This window comes from Ictalurus punctatus, chromosome 11 (assembly GCF_001660625.3).
Source record: "Ictalurus punctatus breed USDA103 chromosome 11, Coco_2.0, whole genome shotgun sequence".
NCBI classification, from domain to species: Eukaryota; Metazoa; Chordata; class Actinopteri; order Siluriformes; family Ictaluridae; genus Ictalurus; species Ictalurus punctatus.
The window spans coordinates 23,394,413-23,418,228 of NC_030426.2; positions in this window are offsets into that span (position 1 = coordinate 23,394,413).

The following is a 23,816-nucleotide window of genomic DNA, read 5'->3' on the forward strand; positions in this document are numbered from 1 at the left end:
ACTGCTCATTATGGGCCAAAAAAGCCCAGGGGCTGGTTCTGCTCAATCACCATGGAGATGACCTATGAACTCACCTATGATGTAGTAACTAAAATTTTCCCAGCTGAGTGTATGGTATTTTCTTTAATATAGCTCTGATGTCTTGTCTCACACACACACACACACACACTCTCACACACACTCATATTGAGGTTTATGGTGCATTGAATTACGTCCAAATGTCTGAGTGCACTGCCAAAGCCGTTTTTATTATTTAAATTCACGCCATGAACATAAAAGATGACATAAATCTTCTTTATACAAGTTCTTATACAAGGTCTAAAATAAATGTGTTCTTAATGATCATTACAACAATGTTTGGAAGAGTCCGTTTTTAGCCCAATTTTTCTTTCAATTTACTAAATAAATACAATTTACACCCAGTATCTTAGGAAGAGATCACTAATTGTCCTATTCTGTATACATGAGCTAACAAGATGCACCAGGTGTGAGCACTAATAAACTGACTCATTTAGCCAGTTAACAAGTTTTGCTAGCAAAAGTTTTCTACTGTATGGTACGGTTTAAAAAAAGATTCATGAAGTAGAGTATATAAACACATATAAAGTATATAGACAATCGTACAACATTTTTGCAACACGTTTTTTGTTAAGAAAAAATATTTCCATAATCCTGTGGCGCCATTTATCAACTAGAAATCTATTATTTATTTATTTATTTATTTATTTATTTAAATATTCAATCTAAGAAAACACGTATTTAGTCTTCAAGAGAGTTAAACCCATCTCTGGCCAGAAACTGGAAGTCAAATTTCTTACGAGGTTTGTTTCATGGCAAATGCTGCATTTTGCTCTTAAGTTAGTAATAGGGTTGAGTTTTATATATATATATATATATATATATATATATATATATATATATATATATATATATATATATAATAAATTAATATATATGTTTAATATCTTTGTTAAATATAGGTGTGCAACAATTATTGGCACCCTTTTAAACAATACTTTGTGCTACTTCCCTTTGCCAAGATAACAGCTCTGAGTCTTCTCCTATAACGCCTGATGAGGTTGGAGAATACATGGCGAGGGATCTGAGACCGTTCCTCCATACAGAACCTCTCCAGATCCTTCATATTTTTAGGTCCATGCTGGTGGACTCTCCTCTTCAGTTCACCCCACAGGTTTTCTATGGGGTTCAGGTCAGGGGACTGGGATGGTCATGGCAGGAGCTTGATTTTGTGGTCAGTAAACCATTTTTGTGTTGATTTTGATGTATGTTTTGGATCATTGTCCTGCTGGAAGATCCAACCACGGCCCAGTTTAAACTTTCTGGCAGAGGCAGTCAGATTTTCATTTAATATCTGCTGATATTTGATATAGTCCATGATGCCATGGATCCTAACAAAATGTCCAGGTCTTCTGGCAGAAAAATAGCCCAAAAGCTAAGAGCCACCACCACCCTCAACTGCTCAGTTGTATAAATGAGATAATTGTAAGTCGCTCTGGATAAAGTTGTCTGACAAAAGCTGTAATTAAATGTATATGAACGCAAGTCCCATTACATTTGATGCAGTGTTTCAGGACAATACCAGTCTGAATATAAAAATAATAGATAAAAGAAGTATAATAAATGAAAAAATATACTAAATCAGTGTCCTCTCATGTCACTCTTTTACAACTAAACAACTGTCAATCATTCTTATTTACCATTCTGACCCTTTCTCGCTCCTGCTGTTTTATAGACCTGTTCCTAATTCCCCCAACCAGACTCTATCACTTTTCACCAAATGGTGTGTTGTGATTATTCAAGCATTGGGAATACAGCTGGGTACAATAAAAGAGAAAGCAAAGGTTGAGATGAAAATACAAACGATAAACTTCATTTGTATATCAGAGAAGAAGAAAAGAATGTATGTAGATTTCGATCCCTAATGAGCATGTCAGATCTGGAAGTGGCAAAGAAAAACTCTGACATGACATGAAACCTTGAGAGAAACCAGAAGAGTGAAGCCGAACAGTGCTGTGTGTGTGAAAGGATGTTCAGTATGAGTACACTGTGAATAATAGTCCTGGGATGAGCTCAGGGCAGTCTTTATGAATACAGCAGTAGTTCTTAGATCGAAATTTACAGATCTAGGTGAGAGTGTATCCACTGAAGCAAGCATGGGATTTGGGAATAAACTGTTTGTGGGACAAACAGCAGAAAGTGTGAAATAGAGCATCGAGGTGGAATCAGATCTGTAATATGAGAGAAGCCACAGTGGTAGACGTGTGTCAGGATTATGCACAGGCATCACTTTAGGAAAAAGAAAGGACAGTGGAGGACAGTTCCTCAGGGGGTCTTTGGATAGTCATGATCATGGTAAATGGCGCACTTATATAGCGCTTTTTAAAATTAGCGCTTTACACTGTGTCACACACACACTCACACACCAATGGTAGCAGAGCTGCCATGCAAGGCGCTAACTTGCCATCGGGAGCAACTTGGGGTTCAGTGTCTTGCCCAAGGACACTTCGGTATGTGGAGTCATGTGGGCCGGGGATCGAATCTCCAACCCTACGATTAGCGGACAACCCGCTCTTCCACCTGAGCGACATCCACCCCATGATCAGGTGGTAATCTATGGGAAACCATAACAATTAAGGACTTACACAGATTTCATTGTCGAATAAAAAAGGATAAGCTGGGGATTTGTGTTTGAGAACTCCTAGTACACATCTTTGTTGTTCTTTTTTTTAAAAAACTCATTTTCTCTATGTCTATTTCCCACCCACTCGCTAATTCTCCCCTATCGCATGACAGCTGCCAACCAGAGAGAGCAAGAACCAACACAGGCTTACTCCAAGACAGATGCAGCTCTGCCACTGCATCTTTTTTATACAATGCACCATTATAGGGCAAGAAAGCATTAACCACCGTCTTCCATATACAGTCCATGAGCTCACAGATGCCCATGATTGGTTAGTGCCACTGGGATTGACGGGGGGAGTAATGCCATCCTTTGCACCCAGAGAACGTCTCTCTGGACTCCTGCATCATCAGGATTCAAACTCATGATCTTCTGATAAAGAACCAAACACATCTCTGTTGCACTTAGACTTTCATTCCCGAAGGATAAAACTATTTATATAACCCTTATACTGCAGCATACACTTCACTAAAGTTTCCTTATACATGTCTTCTGCATTTTTACCCTTTTGTTCTGTGTTTGCCTTTTACACCTTGCATATGTATGCTACACACACACACACACACACACACACACACACATACACACTCACACACACAGAGTGGCTAATGAGAACAAACAGTAAGGCAGTGGAACTGTGTTCATCTCTCTCCGAACCTGCACACATCAAAGCATATGCTCAGTGTGTGTGTGTATGTGTGTGTGTGTGTTATAAACAAAATGTGCATTAGTGTACAAATGTGCAGTGTGTGTTTGTGTGTGTGTGTGTGTGTGTGTGTGTGTGTGTGTGTGTGTGTGAGAGAGAGAGAGAGAGAGAGACACAGGCTTCTATAGATGGAAACTGCAGGAGGACTTGATCTTAGTTTAGTGCTAGCCTTGTATGAATAGATAGATAGATATATAGATAGATAGATAGATAGATAGATATTCTGAATAACAAACATAGTGACATAACGGAGAGTGAATTATAGAGAGACATAGAAATATATAGAGAGAGCCATCATGAACTCTGAGAGAAAGAGAGGGGCATACACAGAGAGAGAGAGAGAGAGAGAGAGAGAGAGAGAGAGAGAGAGAGAGAGAGAGAGAGAGGGAGAGTGTGAGACAGAGAGAGAAAGTGTGTGTGTGTGTGTATTTGAGGGAGAGAGACAGACAGAAAGACAGACAGACAGCCTTTTGTCTGCTGACATTTTCGTCTCGGGAAGTAAATTGAAAAGGAGAAATTTTAATTTTGTTGATTTGAATAGCAGTGCATCGGGATCATAATGAGCATGCACACACACACACACACACACACACACACACACACACACACACACACACACACACACACACACACACACACACACAGACTGCTTCCCCACAGGGACATACACAGGCAGGCGGGGTTAGTTATTATGAGAGCACGAGACCTCCATTTTCATCTTCTCTCTCCAGCTGCAGCTCCTCTCATCCCTCTCGCTGTCTCTCCTCTCAATAAGGTTCATGATTGTTCCCTCTTCCTTGATTGGAAATGCTGTGTATTAATTACAGGGAAAACGCCCACTGGATAACAAGCATGAGGGAGACTTGTGAAAACACACACACACACACAATAAAAGAGGGAATTGGAAAGTAATAGAGAGACTTTGAGTCTCTCTCTCTCTCTCTCTCTCTCTCTCTCTCTCTCTCTCTCTATATATATATATATATATATATATATATATATATATATATATATATATATATATATATATACAGTGGGGGAGATAAGTATTGAACGCGTCAACATTGTTTTCAGTAAATATATTTCCAATGAGGCTATTCACATGAAATTTTCACCAGACATCAGTATTAACTCAAAAAGTCTGGAAATATAAAGAATGCACAACATTAAAGTCCATAAATTAAATTATGTGTAATAAAGTTGAGTGACACGGGAAAAAAAGTATTGAACACGCTAAGGAAAAGCAGTTCTCCAAGGCAACACAAGGAACCAGCTGAAATCTGTAAGTAATTATACCCGCTATCTGTGCAAATGAATATCAGCTGGGTTAGTAAATTGATGGTCTATAAAAAGGCTTTTCGTTACCAAGGTGCCACACAAGAAACATCTCATGATGGGTAAAAGCAAAGAGCTCTCCCAAGACCTTCACAACCTTATTGTTGCAAAACATATTGATGGAATCGGATACAGACATACTTCAAAACTTCTGAATCTTAAAGTGAGCAACATTGGGGACAATATCACTGCTTCATCAACGGGCCACGCACAGGAGCTCCTCGCAAGATTTCTGACCAGGGAGTCAGAAAAATAGTCAAAAAATAGTCAGAAGAGTAGCCCAAGAGTCAAGGACCACTCGGAAAGAGTTTTTCATCACATGGTACTGGAAGACTTCATATAATTGAAGGAACGATGAATGGAGCTCTTTACCGGAAGATTCTTGAGAAAAATCTGCCGCCATCCACCAGGATGATGATGATGAGACGTGGGTGGAGCTTCCAGCAGGACAACGATCCAAAGCATACAGCAAAGGAAACTCTCAATTGGTTTCAGAGAAAAAAATCAAGGTGTTAAATAGGTGTTATCATTACAAATAAAGGCTTCTCCACTAAGTATTTAATAAATTTCACTTAGCGTGTTCAATACTTTTTCCCGTGTCGTTCCACTTTATTACACATAACTTCAGTTATGGACTTTAATCTTGTGAATTCTTTATATTTGCGGATTTCTTGAGTTAATCCTGATGTCTGGTGAAAATTTCATGTGAATAACCTCATTGGAAATATATTTACTGAAAAAAATGTTGACTTATATATATATATATATATATATATATATAGATCATGAGTCACAAGCATTACTTTAGGAAAAAGAAAGTGATTTGACCCTTGTACAAGTAACATAATAAGATAACAACAGTAAATGGAAATATATACATACATAAATAAATAGCCTGAAGGATCTCTTAAAATATTAGATTTAAATGTACCAAATAATACAAAGCAGATGGTTGAAGGGATGATCATGCATACGGAGAACAGTTCCTCAAGGGTTCTTTGGATCGTCATGATCAGGTGGTAATCAATAGGAAACCATAACAGTTAAGGACTTACATAGATTTCGTTGTCAAACAAAAAAGAATAAGCTGGGGATTTGTGTTTGAGAACTCCTAATACACATGTTTGTAGTTAATTTTTTCTTTAAAAAAAACTCATTTTCTCTATGTCTCTTTCCCACCCACTCGCTAATTCTCCTCTCTCGCATGACAGTGTTGGAAGTTACACTGTGAGATTTACACTGAGTTACATTGTGAGAGTTAGACGGCTTAATTTCCTACAGTTAAAGGCAAAACATTGTGTTTTGCCTTTAATTTAATGAATTTGTTTGATTTCCGGGTGTTGCGTTCAAAATCAGTTTTTAAATGCAGATTAAGTACTTGAATAGAGTTATAAATCTTGCATTTTTGATTTTATGTTCTTAATGTCTGCGTGAACATTGGATAATTTCCACATCAGTGTTGCAGTGACATTCTCTCTCTCAGCAGGTACGATCATGCTGAAGTTCTTCCAGAAAGCTCCTGTGTGTGTGTGTGTGTGTGTGTGTGTGTGGGTGTGTGTGTGTGTGTGTGTGTGTGTGTGTGTGGGTGGGTGGGTGTGTGTAGATGTGGAGCTGAGTGTGTGTGAACATTTATCACTCCGTCCAGCACTGCACCAGAGCAGATTGTGGCTAAAGATAGCAGGACTGGCCAGGGCTCTGGAGATCTCCTGCTCTATCTCATTCCCTCTCTATCACACATACACACACACACGCACACACTTGTGTGTGTTGCTGTGATGCAGATTTGCTAGGTTGGCAGTGAAAGTGGAGGTGGACAGTCAGCTTGAGATTTTGACCTGCCTCTTGTGATTATGACCAACAGGCTGGCTAGGCCTCTAGCAGTGTGTGTGTGTGTGTGTGTGTGTGTGTGTGTGTGTGTGTGTGTGTGTGTGTGTGTGTGTGTGTGTGTGTGTGTGTGTGTGCGTGTGTTCCATTTCTGAAAGCCACCAGTATTAGCCAGAAACATGACAGATAAAAGCTTCTGAATGGTTGTCTCTGAGCGACGATGTCATTCTCAGTAAAATATTTATTCCCCTTGGTCATTTCAGTGTGCAGGAAAGGGCTTTCAAGCCTGTTTTGGATTTCCCCATTTCTCCTTTCTACACTCCGACTTGAACACACGCTCCGCCTGAAGCCGAGTGGTTTTCATCAGGTTTGTCCTAGTTTATCTGCTGACATAAGCCGAGCGAGCGTGTGTTCGTGAATAGCCAACACACACAGCTTTCTGCTCTGCAGGAATTTTTAAAAAAGTGTGTGTCATTGATTGTGTTCCTCAGCACTGGGTGTGTTAAAGCAGCCGTGAAAATGATGCAGCAAAATGAAAACAGTGAGAAAAATAGCAGCAAAAATCTGACCGCACTACAGAGACATAGTTTTTCTTCCGTCAGCTATCAGGCACTAATCCACCATTTGACTTTTCTTATTTAACACACAGACATATATTTATCTTAAGGAGACTAGAAAGCCCGTGTAAAATATTGTACAGAGACACTGGACATTAGCAACTATCTAACAGTCTCTGTGGAACATGAGAACAATCGAAAGATGGAGACTGTGAACTAGTAAACAAAAAAAAAACAACAACAAAAAAACAAGTTAAAAAAAGAAAGAAAGAAAGAAAGAAAGAAAGCAAGAAAGAAAGAAAGCACTACAGAGATGGGGAACTAACATAGAGTGGAAGAAGGACAAAGAAATTAGTGAACAATGAATCTAGGGTTACTGGAGACTAGGGAGCATTAAATTTAGGTTATAGAGGGATAAAGGTAACTGGAACTGTGAAGAAACACACTAGGCACACTGGGAACAAGGACAAGAAAACTCAGCAACAGAGAAAATATGGAACACCTGTAATATACTCTAGAAACATTGACCGGTAGGAATCAGAGGAACAATGAATCTTGAAACACGTGGAAACAAGGAAATTAGGGAAAAACCGAAACTAGGGGAGAAATAATGTAGGGAACTCGAAACAAGGGAACAAGGAAGCAAGGACAATAAACCTAGGGAACAAGGAGAATATAGAGCACCTATAAAATAGAGGCACTGGAAACTAGGCAGCAGAGGAACAAGGAAACTAAGGAAACTGGGGAAGAATGGAATTGGAACTAAAACTACTTTTTAAAATTAGTGCTTTACACTGTGTCTCATTCACCCATCCACACACACACAGCAATGGTAGCAGAGCTGCCATGCAAGGTGTTAACTTGCCATCGGGAGCAACTTGGGGTTCAGTGTCTTGCCCAAGGAGTCGCACTTCAGTATGTGGAGTCATGTGGGCCGGGAATCGAACCTCCAACCCTACGATTAGTGGACAACCCGCTCTACCACCTGAGTCGCAGCTGCCCCTCCTACTGTATAGTAGGGTAGTAGGGATGTTCGGGTGCAGCCCATGTCAAGCACGAAAAGAAAGAAAAAGTACAAAGAATCTGCAGAACCAGGAATCCCTGAATACAAGGGAATAATAGAATGGAGTAAAGAATAAGGACAATGGAAATTAAAAATGAAAGGATGGAAATAAAAAGGGAAATCAACTCAGAAACGAGAAAGTCTTCACAATTCTGCTGCTGTTTTGTTGTTGTATTTTTCTCAGTGTAGGAAATAGTGAGTAAGGGACCGTTTCAATGCAGCATGTTTTTAAATGTTCAATGCAAATAATAATCAGAAAGCAGCTTCTGTTTGCACGCTGCTGGCATTGTGGCACTGGAGAGGTATAGATTTGTGCAAGTGCTATGCTTCTTTCGGAGTTTAAGGTCTTCCAAACAAGAAGGACAGAAAATCTCAAGGACAGAAAATCTCATTCACATACGTAAAATGTGCACAACAATGCTCATTTTATAAACTGTTAAAAAGCAGGATATAAAAGAAAATAGTTCAAGTATATATATAAAGGAATAATAAACTCACTGAGTGGATTCCTTTTCCTCTATACTATTATTGTTGCAAGTTGTTAATACTTGCTTCTATATTGTTGTTGGCTATTGTTGTTGTTGTTGTTGTTTGTTTAAGTAGTATCTGTCTGCATGTAATATCCAGTAAAATGCAAAGCCATGTCAGTCCCTAATCCTGAAAAAATGTGTAATTTCTTTTTAAAACATCACCATCTGACCCATAGCAACATGCTTTAACAAAATGTCCTTGAAATTTTAATGAAATTTTGAAGTAGTTGACAGGTCAGAAAAATAAGAATACTGAGGAAAAAACAGCAAAGTGCAGCTGGAAACCCTTATTACTGAACAGAAATGTTCTCTATTCTGATGAACAATGCCTCCAAGTCGGGCTTTCAAAATGAAAAAAAAAAAAAATCCTTCACATGATTTCTCCATGTGCCTGTTACATCTAAAACATGTCTTGTTCCAGAAGTATTTCTTTTTTTTCTTACCTGGAAGGTAAAAGCACTTTCAAAATCCCGCAGTCGTCAAAAAACATGAGATTTTCTTTACATATTAAGTGATGATTGTTACAGATATTTTTAGGCTTTATATTTGTTCTACATTAAAAATTCATAATGTCATTAGGCCATTAGTGTAAATGGTGTGAGCGACGACATGGGACGTTGACTTTCTTTCAGCTGTTAGTTGCCATTAGTTACCAGCAAAGGTCTTTTTTTTTTTTTTTTTTTTTAATGAGAACAGCATATTATAATTTCCCACCAGGTCAATCTGAGAAGGCCAGTTTTATATAAAGAGTCAAAAGAAATAACACAAATTCAGAGTCATGAAATCAGTCAGGTTTGGAAAATATACAGTACACTGTATGTCACATTTACATTGGTGTATAACCTCCTTTGCTCTTTTTGTCTCAGCTCTTTTATTGCTCCATTGCAGGGAAAATCTGATTTCAGGGGCCACTGGATATATAAAAAAAAAAAAAAAAGAAAAAAAAGAAAAGAAAAAAAGATCATTCCTATTGATGTGTACTGTACTTTAAAGAACTCTGTAGGCAGGCCAGTGCCAGAACTGCAGCTAAGGTTCTCTATTAGTGTAAGCTCAAATAAAAGCACTGCCAAAGAGTCACTAAATAAGACGTTTAAGATGTCGGTATACTGATCGGAAGGTCGTGAGTTCAAATCCCAGCACTGCCAAGCTGCCACTGTTGGGCCCATGAGCAACGTCCTTAACACTCAACTGCTCAGTTGTATAAATGAGATCAAATGTAAGTCGCTCAGGATAAGGGCATCTGCCAAATGCTGTAAACATAAAAGTAAATAGCCTTCTATTCACTTCATACTGTGTGCACATAACCTGGGGTACAGTTACAGTATGTACCTGAAAGAACACAATTTGAGATTCAGCCACAGAAAATAAGAAACTCCAATAAGTGTCTGTTGAAATTTGTTATATATATATATATATATATATATAGTATAACTTTTATATATAGTCAATTACAATATTGACACAAGTTTTATAAAAAGAAAGGCATAAAAAGGCCATACATATCACAGTTATATTCAGAACTCTTTTGTTTTTCAGGTATATTTAGCATTTAAACTTTTATGGTCTATATGAGCATTTTCATTGTGGATACAGTGTACGTGGATGTTTCAATGACACATTGATGACTTTTTTATATTTAAAACATGCATTTAAACTCATTTAAGCATTTAAGTCTCAGGCAACAATCTCATTTTTAAAAGGTTTCTGCATTTTTCTATTAAATGAGCAATAGGGTTGAAAGTAACAGGGCTGATTTTTTTTTGTGTTTTTTTTTTTTTTGAATATACTGTTACTATCAAATGCAACAAAAAACATATGGTTAACTAGCAGCCATGGTAATGGCATGAGGACATTACTTACATTCTATTTATTTACAAAATTGTTTTTATTAATTATTTACTTTAAATCAGTCCCTCCAGGATTTCATGATTCTGCGATCACGCAAAATTTTGTAAAAGTACCGCAAATCCTCTGCAGGTTTTGGCCAGGACACTTCATGTGACGTCAGCACGACACACATTCAGCCAACGTCCTCTTCGATTCGCACGTGTCGCACATGAGTGCAGCTAAAACAGCCCATTTACCAACAAACATCACTGTGAAAGACCGTGCAAAACAATTTCATGCAGTTGCAATTTCACCAATTCAAGTAATTTCCCGTAAATTAAAGCACAAAAACTCCACAAGTTACATTGAAAATTCTTTGAAAACAAGCTGCAGCAAAATCAAGCCATTTTTTTTTTTTTTTTTGGCCACAACAATCATAAAAAAAACTCTGTGAAATCTTGTGAATGTTATAATTTGGTTCACAGGGTTTTAACTTTAAAGTTGAATTGTGGAACATTCCAAATATTTCACAAGGTTAAATGCTTGTTTGTGAGACACAAGTTTATGTTTTTCATAACCTATAATGGATGACTCATGGAAAAAGAAGTTGCGAACATGAGATTCAGGCATTAAATGGATTCAGGCATTAATGTATGGAGAAAAAAAAAAAAAAAAAAAAAGGTTTTTGAGTAATTTTCCATGATTATATTCACGTGTGCTTTTAGTGGTCTGGGACATTCAAAAATGCTATAGGTAGGTTTTGTTGTTGTTGATGTAATTTTTAAATGTGATATCTGTGGAACACAAATGAGTTACTGATTGAAAGGTCAGGGGTTTGAAACTAACCCACCCACCCAGCAAGGCTCTTAACCCCCTCTGCTCCAGGGACTCCATATCATGGCTGACCCTGCACTATGCCCCGCAACTTCCTAACAAGCTGGGATATATGAAGAAAATAACTTCACTGCGTTGTAATGTAAATAAAGACTAGGGCGACAGCACAATGACCCTAAGCACACAGTTAAGATAACAAAGGACTGGCTACAGGACAACTCTGTGAATGCCCTTGAGTGGCCCAGCCAGAGCCCAGACTTGAACCCAATTGAACATCTCTGGAGAGATCTGAAAATGGCTGTGCACCGACGGCTCCCCATCAAACCTGATGGAGCTTGAGAGGTCCTGCAAAGAAGAATAGGAGAAACTGCCCAAAAATAGGTGTGCCAAGCTTGTAGCATCATACTCAAAAAGACTTGAGGCTGTAATTGGTGCCAAAGGTGCTTCAACAAAGTATTGAGCAAAGGCTGTGAATACTTATGTACATGAGCTTTTTTTGTTTTTTATTTTTAAAATTTTGCAAAGATTTCAAACAAACTTCTTTCACATTGTCATTATGGGTTATTGTTTGTATAATTTTGAGGAAAATAATGAATTTAATCCATTTTGGAATAAGCCTGTAACATAACAAAATGTGGGAAAAGTGAAGCGCTGTGAATACTTTCCGGATGCACTGTATATGTGACAAATAAAGTATGAACATTTGAACATCGCTATCACCACATACAACTAAACCAAACATAAATGCTTTTATTAAATCAGAACATTAATTCATTCAGAACCATGTCAAATTGTATTTCTCAATTACTCTTTACTGATGCTCATCTAGTACCATGTGTTTTGATTGGCTGAGGGAAATAACAACACAGAGGAGTGTATTAACTGCCAGTATCAAGTGTTAGTCATTAAGAGACCATAACAATAAAGGAAAATGACTTTCCCATGCCTAGTTCCCCTTGCTTACGTCCCTTGGTCATCTTAAGGATCGTTCCATTACTCGAGTGAAGTGCTGACCAAGTAATGTCATGACCGTTAGATGAGTGTTAGATTAGGGTTATATGAGTGTTAGATGAGGGAATCAAAAAAGTCCGTCACTACAGACTCAAGGAGCATGACTTAACTAGAAGGCATTGCTCTGATCTGAGACGGTTTCATTTTCAAAAATGCTAAATGAAACCCTTAACACACAGGCAATAAGAAACTTCAAATATTAAAATTCTACTATTAGATTACATTTTATTCCTTCATCTCGTCATCTGATGGAGCTGCCTTCCTTTACTTTGCAAGTGAATTAAATCGAAGGAAAAACTGAGTGTGTAAATCTCAGGGGAAATTGCTTCAGCTACATTGTCCTCACTCCTGTGGATGTGAGTGTGTTGCTGCTGAAAAGTTTGCTCCACATCAAACTGTGAGGAAAGAGAATGAAAATTTGATTAGTGGCTGTTTGACGTACTATGGACTGCAAACTCGCTCTCTCTCTCTCTCACGCTCTCTCTCTCTCTCTGCAGAACTAATGTGAAATGCATCTTGCGAGGATGTAGAATAAAGAAAACTATAGCACAGGAGATGAAAGATAACCTGTCAGGACACACACACACACACATGATGGTTATCTTGATATTTCAACCGGCTCAGTGTTATTTCAGTGAGCGACCACTGAGTTTAAGCGACCACTGAGTTGAAAATGGCGGCATACCAAATCCCAGACTCCAAACCTTATGATGTCATTCTCTGTTAATGTGGAACAGGATTTCAAATTTGATTTGCACTGCATAAGACACACTGCTGCTCTCGATTCAGGGCAATATGCATGTGCAGAGTGTCTATTTGAGCTAAAGGTTTGGCATCCTTGCAGGGAGCAAGGCTAAAAAAAAAAAACCTAAAAAAACAAGTAAGGTCACAGTAAGATTGAGGTTAGACATATTTGAGGGCTCTTCCAAACCTTGCAGACTTGCATCCTACTACTATAAGGGTCAGGACACCAGCAGATAGTATGGGTGAATTCATATTCATGGTCAACGCTCAGACAGGCAAAGGTCAAGACAAGAATCTACATGCCTGTGCAGTGAATGGTCAAACTTGAGAAAGAAATAACTAGAACCTAGACATGACCATTTTCAAGCGTTCTTTGGAGAGGTATGGGTTTTGCCTTCCTTAAGAGATTCTACTTGGAACCCCCGCTGAAAGGAGAACAGTCTGTTATAGAGGTCTACATATAGCCTTTAAGGGTTTCACCAAAGGGACAAACTGAATAACTCTTTAGCATTCTAGATTTAATTCAGCAACCAGGGGCAACAGCACTGGGGCTTCTTAACAGGTTGCAGTGCTTGCCCCCCATGCTCAAATAAATATCATTCTCCTGGACATATTTCACTCTTTGTTTTAAAGAAGAGTTAGGTGAGGTTGATTAGACAAAGGGTCTAATCAACCAATCCTTAGCCCTCTTTAACATAAGGTAAAAGGTGATGAATTGCAGAAACGCATGCAAGAATTCTTCAGGAGCACCAAAAGCAATGGGGTGTACATAAGAACCTGAGTGATATATAATTGAGTGGGTTTGTATATGAACAATCCTGATTCTCACCACTTACACTGTTGTGTGACACAGAAGAAGGCTTCCATTAGAGTCAGCTTTCAGATAGCCTTCAACAAAGAACCAGAACGGCAGGAAGACCCGATCCAACATCTCCCATGTCATGATTTAATTGGTCTCTAGATCCGACCCCAGCCACTAGAATCTCGTGTTTTCATTTTTTCCCACAATGTAAATGCAAACAAATGATTTAATAAGTGTTGAATTTAGTACTGTTCCAATATCCTTGATCTTGGGTTACTGTCTGTGTGGAGTTTCTGTGCATGTTCACACTGTATCCAAAAACACTTTGCAAGTATAAGACTAATGAAACGGTTACATGGGAGGTGATTCAGGTCTGATTCCACCTCTCAATGTTCTGGTTCAGCAGTGAGCAAGCAAGTTTAGTTGGAGTTTGAGAAGTACAACACAACGACTGTATATTTTACACAATATTGTATCACATTAGGATGAATGTATTGGTTAAAGACACATGTCTGGCACAGAGACACTTAGTATCTCCGATGTCCTCTTATCCTCGCTCTCACTAAGCTTTGTTGACACGGACATTAGAAAAAGGCAAGGCGTAATATATTCCTGCACACACACACACACACACACACACACACACACACACAGAACTTTATGTGATTGATGCTTTTGATTGATTTGGGTCATAGCTCACTGTTAATCCTCTTCACTATTCACAATGTTCCTGGGAGTAACATATTTTTCAAATGTCCTCTTAATCTTTTCTTTATCTAATTGATTGAAAATATCAATTAGATAATATTTGTCATCAGTGTCATTTTGTCCCCTGTATAAGAAATCATGTTAACTATAATAAGGTCAGTAAGTGATTAGTTCACTGGTTCAAAGACATTTTACATAATGAATTAAATAAATAAATTTATATAAATAAGGTCCTCTTACAGACTTATTTTATGAATGTGATCCAATGATTCAAATATCAAGCTGATTTTTTATTTTTATTTTTATTTTTTTAAATTATGTTGAATAATACTGTATATTGACCATGTGCTGGAACCAAAGAGCATTTTATTCCTGAAATTTCCACTCACAGAACATATTTTTACAAAACTAGTCAAGTTGACATAATTTATAAGCTAATTTGTTATTTAGTTAATCAGGTTTAGATTAAATCAAGCCACCAGATAAATGTTCTGATTAACTATGACAACTCAACAATAAGTAAAACAACTTTGATAATGATAGGTTGTGATTTTCACCACTGTAACAAATTAAAAATAAAATTGCAGCCCCCTGGCTATGCTTCTGTCATTGTGGTGAGGCTGAGATGGATACAAACTCAAATCCAGGGTTGAAAGTTTAATAAGTCACAGAACAAAAACAAGAGTGGCTGATGGGACTCGTAGTCCGAGACTAGTTCCCACATATCTGTGACAGAACCCCCTCCCTTCCTTAATGCGCAGCTCCTGAAGTGCGTAATAAGTTCCGGAGGGAGTCCTGGATACCCAGACCAAATGTCCCTAAGCATTTTAAAGTCCATATGAGTGTCATCCCTCATGGGGCCAGAAAGAGGATACTTGATGTGTTCTCTGGGGTACAGATGCAGGGCAGTCTCTTCCACACCGCAGAGAGATGACACAATCGCTCTGACCTGGCTAGAGCATGGAGCAAAGGTCACTGCACAGTCAGCAGTAGAAATTAAGCCCAAGGCGGAGCCCGGGAGCAATGCTCTCCACAAATACAGAGGGGGGAGCAATGCTCTCCACGAAGCATGATGGGGGAGCGATATCCTCTGTGGAGTAAGAAGGGGGAGCGACAAGTCTCACGAAGCAGAGAAATGGAGTGATGTCTTCAGTGAAGCAAGGAGCCAGAACGATGTCCTCAGCCAAGCAGAAAGGCGGAGCCATGTTCGAAGAGGAGCCTGGTGTAGTGATGTATGAGGCAGAACAGGGAGGCACAGAGGAGTTCTCAGTCATATTGGGAGACTGAGCGTCATCCTCAGCTGAACAGGGAGACACAAAGGAGTTCTCAGATATATTGAGAGACTCAGCGGCATCCTCAGCTGAACTGATTGGACGAGCGGCGTTTTCAGCTGAACAGGGAGTACGGGCGTCGTCCTCAGCTGAACAGGGAGGACGAGCGATGTCCTCAGCTGAACAGGGAGGACGAGCGATGTCCTCAGCTGAACAGGGAGGACGAGAGGTGTCCTCAGCTGTACAGGGAGGACAGGCGGCGTTCTCAGCTGAAGAGGGAGGACGAGAGGTGTCCTCAGCTGTACAGGGAGGACGGGCAGCATCCTCAGCTGAACAGGGAGGAGGAGAGGTGTCCTCAGCTGAACAAGGAGGACGGGCGGCATCCTCAGCTGAAGAGGGAGGATGAGTGATGTCCTCAGCTGAACAGGGAGGATGAGTGATGTCAGCTGAACAGGGAGGATGGGCAGCATCCTCAGCTGAACAGGGAGGACGAGCGATGTCCTCAGCTGAACAGGGAGGACGAGCGATGTCCTCAGCTGAACAGGGAGGACGAGAGGTGTCCTCAGCTGTACAGGGAGGACGGGCAGCATCCTCAGCTGAACAGGGAGGACGGGCGGCCTCCTCAGCTGAATAGGGAGTATGAGCGACATTCTCTGTTCATTTGGCAGGTTGAGAGAGAACCACAGTAGGGGAGGGAGGGAGGGTGGCGAAAGATCTTATGCGTGGTTACTAGCCATGCTTCTGTGGCCCTTACCCAAGATCCCTTCCCCTCTTTCCAACCCCAGGTACTCCAGGATGTTCTCTTGGATGGAAAAAAAACTCATGCATCCATTGGGCCGGTCTTGTGAGATGGATTCGAACACAGATCTAGGGTTGAAAATTTAATAAATCACAAAACAAAACAAGAACTCCAGAAATCGTGACAAGGTACAAGGAAAAAGACACAATGAACAAGAATGACCATACCGCGATAACGACAGAGAGACAAAACATCGCAAGACAACCCATGCAGTGCAGAACGTTTTAATGAGCCAAGAATGTGAATCAGGTAAAACAAGACATGTGACTAGGTGCAGTTTCTGATGGGAATTGTAGTCTGAGGCTAGTTCCTGCATATCTATGACAGCTTCATGGACCCTTTGAGAAACATGGGATTTAAATAATCACTTCATGTTTTGCTTCATGTCATCGGCATTCTTTTTGCTTTAGTAAAAAATTTGAACCTGAAAAGAGAATAAAGGGTTAAAGTTTCAGTGTTATCAGGTTGCCCTTTTCAGCTGCTCATCTCGGCTATTTTTTCAAAGGTGACACTCTGTACATAAATAGTCTATTGAACGGGGTGATTGACACTCTACTCGATCGATACAGATATCCTTGGCAAAGCAGAGCACAAGGGCTTAAGGAATCCTCCTTCACTCACCCCTGAACAATGTGTGTGTTTTATCCACCTGTTTATAGAGGAATTTTAAAAAGGAATAACTAAACCTGAACACAATTTTTTGAGAGAATAAAGTGTGTTTTTCTGAAGTGTCAGAGCTTTCCAATGCCCTCTGATGTCACATATTAAAGAGCACTGTGAAGTAGGAGAGCATTATGTTCTTTGTATGTGCATCCTGTTTTAAAAATAATAGAGACAAAAAAAAAAAAAAAAAAAAAAAAAAACATTTTCACATTCAAACACAGCAATTGGAATCTTAATTATATGCCTGGCCGTGCATGGTGAAGAAATTATGTAGTTAATTTTTCCTTAGTCAGATTTGAGTTGGTTGATTACCTACAACCCCAATTCCAAAAAAGTTGGGATGCTGAGTAAAATGTAAATAAAAACAGAATGCAATGATTTTCAGATCTTGTACACCCATATGTTATTCACAATAGAACATAGAAAACATATCAAATGTTTAAACTAAGGAAATGTACCAGTTTAAGAAAAAGAAAGTTTTTTTTTTATCTAATGGCCATAACATGTCTCAAAAAAGTTGAAAGGGGGCAACAAAAGGCTGGAAAAGTAAGTGTTACTAATAAGAAACAGCTGGAGGTTAATTGGGAACAGGTCAGTAAGATGATTGGGTATAAAAAGAGTATCTTAGAGAGGCAGAGTCTTTCAGAAGTAAAGATGGGCAGAGGTTCACCAATCTGTGAAAAACTGCAGCTACAATTTGTGGAACAATTTCAGAATAATGTTCCTCAACGTAAAATTGCAAAGACTATGAATATCTCATCATTTACAGTACATAATATCATCAAGAGATTCTGAGAATCTGGAGAAATCTCTGTGTGCAAGGGACAAGGCTGAAAAACATTATTGCATGCCCGTGATCGTCAGACCCTCAGGTGGAACTGCATTAAAAACAGGCATAGAATGAGCAGCTTGCACATATGGAAAGGCACCATCAGTGCTGAAAGGTATATACAGGTTTTAACGCAACATCTGGTTCCATCCAGATTCCATCCCATCTTTACTTCTGATCGACTCCGCCTCTCTAAGATACTCTTTTTATACCCAATCATGTTAATGACCAGTTGCCAATTAATCTAATTAATTGCAAAATGTTCCTCCAGCTGTTTCCTTTTAGTAACACTTACTTTTCCAGCCTTTTGTTGCCCCCCGTCCCAACTTTTTTGAGACGTGCTGCGGCCATAAAATTCAAAATGACCGTATTTTTTCCTTAAAATTGTACATTTCTTCAGTTTAAACATTTGCTATGTTTTCCATATTCTATAATGAATAACATACAGGTTTATGCAATTTGCAAATCATTACATTCTGTTTTTATTTACATTTTACACAGCGTCCCAACTTTTTTGGAATTGGGGTTGTAGAACACAGGAAAAATTAGCGGATATTTCCTCATTATGATAATACTGTATGATATAAAGATTATTAAGCGAAAACTCTACCCTGAAACATATGAATAATGTTTATATTCAAATATTTGTGATGTGCTTAGTGATTCTGGGGCTAATTTGTTAGTTGGTTCTGCATTGTAATAATTCATGTGTCATACGCATCATAATAATTTAATATTCGCACCTTCCTTATGTTCCTTCCTCATAACTACAGCTCTGACGTGTGGTTTACAGCCTTACAGACCAAGCGCTGTTGAGTAACTCACATCGAAAAAGTACAAATCAATTTGAAATAAACGTGAAATTTGCTAATTAAAGTCGAAACATTTCTAGGATAGTTCACGTGAAGCCAAAAGCACTGTAGCGTTCACCATTATTTCTGATTTTCTGTCTGTATAGATGGTCGATGCCTCTTTACAGGAAATTACCAAACTTATCGCTGAAATCTTTGTTGTGGCTGCTAAACAGCTAGTGTTCTAGGCAAATAAAAATGATGGCTAATTTGTACAGGTTTTATAAACTAGTGAAATATTCAGTAGTACACTGGTATGTGGTTTGGTACAGTTTATTAATGTATGAGGTGTAAAAGAGATGTTGTAAAGGAGAAAGTGAAACTGAGAATGGGGAATAAATGATGACAGTGAGTGTGTGTTGCAGTCTTTAGCCTCCTGCTGCGGTACTAAATGGTACTTCCGTGCTGTTGTGACATACTATTTAGTACATGAGTGTGTGGTTTGGGAGGTAGCCAGAGGCGGTGACCAAAATATTGCTGGAAATGGGAATTTTGTTTGGCTCTGAAATGCTTGGTGAACTAAGCCTGAATATATTTATATGTTATTTTATTTTTTGTTATGGTTTATAGGCATTTTTATACTATAGTTACAGATAAATTATTTAATTAGTCTGCATTATCATGAATATTTGACCCCCCCCCCCCCAATATCTTTCATGTTCTTCCAAATATTTAGGGACTCTTTTTTTTCTTTAGAAAGAAGTATGATTATCAAATCACAGGTTTGCATTAATACACCTGCTCGAACGTTATCATTTCTATAATAACAGCTTATTCCCAAAGACATGCATGGTGGGCTTGGCACAAAACCGATTATAAAGACGTGCAACCATTGACACGGTGCATTTCCTTTCAGGAGACATTTATATAACATTGATTGAAGGAGTCTCCAGTGTCAGTGCTTTGTACCAGTCAGAAGGATGCACTTTGTAAAAGTGATGTGGAGTATGAGGAATAAATGACTTTGGGATATATTTTTTTAGGAAAATTAACTTCTAATATTGGGTTAATATTAACTCCATTAAAGCATAAACCCCACGTGTCGCTTACATGTGACACTGGTTATAGATATAATTATAATTTTTGAAAATGTATTTATATTTGTTATATAGAAATGGGCCTTGACTTTGAATATTTCTTCTAGTCCTTACTTGGAGTGTCTCCACGATAGCCTCTGTCATATTGTTTAATTTGTATAATAAGCTTCCCACGTTTAGCTATAGCTACAGACTGCAAATGAGAAAACAATGTTGGCCCTTTCAGTGCAAAGATTTATGAATGATTTTTTTCTGCTATTTTCTACTGAGTGGTTTGTGCTGGGCGGGGCCACAACGGGTATAAGTGATGCTAACTGACCTCATGTATGAAGAAGAATTAGCCATCTGCTTGTGCTAGCTCCTCACTTAACCCCAACCATAGAAACTGAAGTGACATTTTTTTCCTGTTCACGCTGCCTTTTTATGCTCAATTATCAACCATAATGGAAGCTGCTAACAGCTTTTTATAGGCAACATTTTAGCACAGAAACTTGAATTAGTAGAGCGTCTGCACTGCGTTTGAGATAATTGGGAAATGGTTATCAAATGAAGTGGCAAATTTTTAGCATCAAGCAGACGATTCAACATTTAAAACCACGTTTTCTGAGATTTACTCTAAAGGAACGCCAAAAAAAGACGTTTGATGGATGATATTTACTCGTTTTTTTTTTCCTTTTCATTTCCTTTTAACCTTTGATGTATCCAAAGGTATGACTAGCCCTGGCCAAATTACGTATTCTGTTCATTTTTGAAGTGAAAAGAAGTAAGCACAACCTCTGCAGCAAACATTTATTTATTTATTTTTTTAAAAGTACATTTTCTGTCAATGCACAGTTAAATAGTAATAACTCTGGCATGTGCAAAAGTTTGGATGCGCTACTAAGTCCGTACTTGGTAACACCCCCTTTCGCCAATATCACAGCTTGCAAATGCTTCTTGTAGCCAGCTCTCAAGACTCTTTCTATTCTTGTTTTAGCATTCACAGCATGTTTAATCTCTATCTACATATATTCACAAACTGTTCTTTTTTCCCGTATCAAATGCTACTCATTTTTTTCCCCCTCCAAACCTACCTTTCGGAGATTGTGGACCAAGAGTCCCATTTTTACTTCATCAGTCTACAGCACATGTTTCCAGAATGCCTCTGGCTAACCTAGATATTGTTTTGCATACATCAGACATGGACTTTTGTGATGAGGTCACAAGGTTTCTTTCTGATGACTCTTCCATGCAGATCATATTTAAATGCAAGCAAGTCTGCACAGTAGAACAGTCAGCTAAACCTTCCTGCAGGTCCTTAATGTCATGGGAATTTTGCTTTTTTTGTTGTTGTTGGTTTTTTTGAAGAATTTCTTGGTCTTCCAGATTTGCCTTGACGATCACTGTTCCTCGTACCTGTTATTTTGGGCAGGGGAGCTGGAAGTGCTTTGATATCTTTTCATAGCATCAAAAAGCTTTTTTTTTTTTTTTAGATACCCAGTTAGCTGCTTAGAGGAAGGCCAGAGAATAGAGTTGTTATTCCTAATGGCAATTCTTGACCTGCCTAATGAGTCCCCACGTTCCCTCTCTCACAACCAACACTCTTTTAAACAACTATAGGACAGGAGTATACCCAGAGGTGGGTAGTAACATGCTACATTTACTTGCGTAACGTTTTGAAAAAAAAAAAAATTGCTTTTGAGAGTAGGTTTAACGGGCCATACTTATACTCTTACTCAAGTGAATTTTTAGTCAAAGAAATGTATTTTTACTTTGCTACATTTGGTGCTATTCTTCTGATGCTGTTAAATACGAATGAATATATGTAGTTTTAATAATTCGTTTATTAAAATATTCGTTTATTTATCGCGAGCCTCGCGATATGCTGCCGTGGTCTGAATGTGTCCGCAACAACCACTCACTTTTTATCGGCTCAGTCCTGGAGAGGGGGAAGATGCGAAGATGTCGACGGAGGCAGGACATACACACACTCTCTCTCTCTCTCTGTCTCTCTTTCTCTCTCCATACACTTTCTCTTCTCTTCTGCTCTATACTCTGTTCTTTTGTTCGCTGTTGTCTTGTTTAAATTCAGATGTTGTGAAGTAAAGCTGTTGGGAAAATACTGTTTTTTTTTTTGTTTTTTTTTTTGGTGTGTGTGTTGAAAATGACTGGTTCTGTGTGTTACTGTACCCATCACAGGGTGCTTCATCTTGTTGCTTCATCTTGAACCCAGGTTTTATATCATATTAACAGAACAGGCAGACTTTTAAGGAGAGGTGTGACTTACAGCTGTCCTTGTAGTCTGAGATTCTTCATTTGAATCAAATCCGAAGTAACAATAACTTGCTACTTGAGTATTCTTCTCATTGGATACTTTATTACTCTTACTCATGTAATTATTAACATTATTACTTTTACTGTTACTTGAGTAATTATTTTTATAACCCCAACCATGGAAAGTTGTACTTGAGTAACATTTTTGGCTACTCAATTTACCTGTGAGTATACCTAATAAACTGTTCTCTTTCTCTGTCGAGTAATATATGTACTCCTGCTGCCTGACGTGATGTCAGACCTGCAGGTCTACCTGATTCATCCTAATACCCATTTTTCTTGGGACTTCTGCACGTCTGACTCATTGTCTGCTCTGTGGATGCCCCCACACAGTCCTGCACTTCCCCATAAAACAGTTTATGCCCAAACCTCACTTGTTTCACCTAGATATTTTAGATTTGGACCTATGGGCTCCTGCTGTAGTCATAAAGACAGTCCCTGGATCATCAACTTTTTCACCATTTGATGTGCATAATACTGTATATGTAAAGTTGAAACATACAAATTGTTTTTATTGTGACATAAAGCTTCATTAAACCAAAAAGCAGAATATTCTTGGTTGCACAAGTATTCAACCCACTACAGCAGGTCAATACTAGTTTAAAAAAAAGAAAAAAAAAAAAAAAAAAAAAACTTTGGCTGCAATTCCAGCTGCAAGTCTTTTAGGATATGCTTCTTTCAGCATTGCACATCTGGATTCTGAACTTTTTGCCTGTTTTTCTTGGTAAAATTGCACAAGCTCTGTCCAATTGAATTGAGATCATTGGTGAAGAAGTCTTTTTTAAGTCCACAGATTCTGAAATGGGTTGAGGATTGATGACTGAGGGCTGAGATTTCACCAGGGTATTCTAACACATGAATACTTACACAAAGCAACATATTTAGACATTTAGAAGACCTACAATATGCTAAACAGGAGGCTATGCTTCTATTACTCATGTGTATATTTTATTGCTGCCTAAATTATTCCTTTAAAACGCTCTACTGTTTTTTTTTTTAAAAATTATTATTATTATTAACATTATTATTTCTCACTGCCTCTTACTTCCAAACACACCCACGTTGCCTGTATCATTTTTCAGAATGGAAAAGGTCAAAAGCACTCGGCTTGTTTACTCCAGCAGCACCCGAGAAAGACATATGCAATGGTCTCTAATGGTGAGAGAGAGAGAAGTGCAGGAAGAATAGGGAGTGCAAGGAGAAAGGATAGGTAAGACATCTGATAAGGAGAGATAGAAGGACCTGATGCTGAAGAGAGAAAGCAAGCGAGGTGATGAGGGTGTGAAAGAGAAAGGCAGAGGGAGAAGGAGGGGAGGAATAGAGAGTGAAGGAGAGAAAGGAAATCTGATAAGGAGGGATAGAAGGACCTGATGCTAAATACAGAACGAAAGACAAGGTCATGGGATAAGAG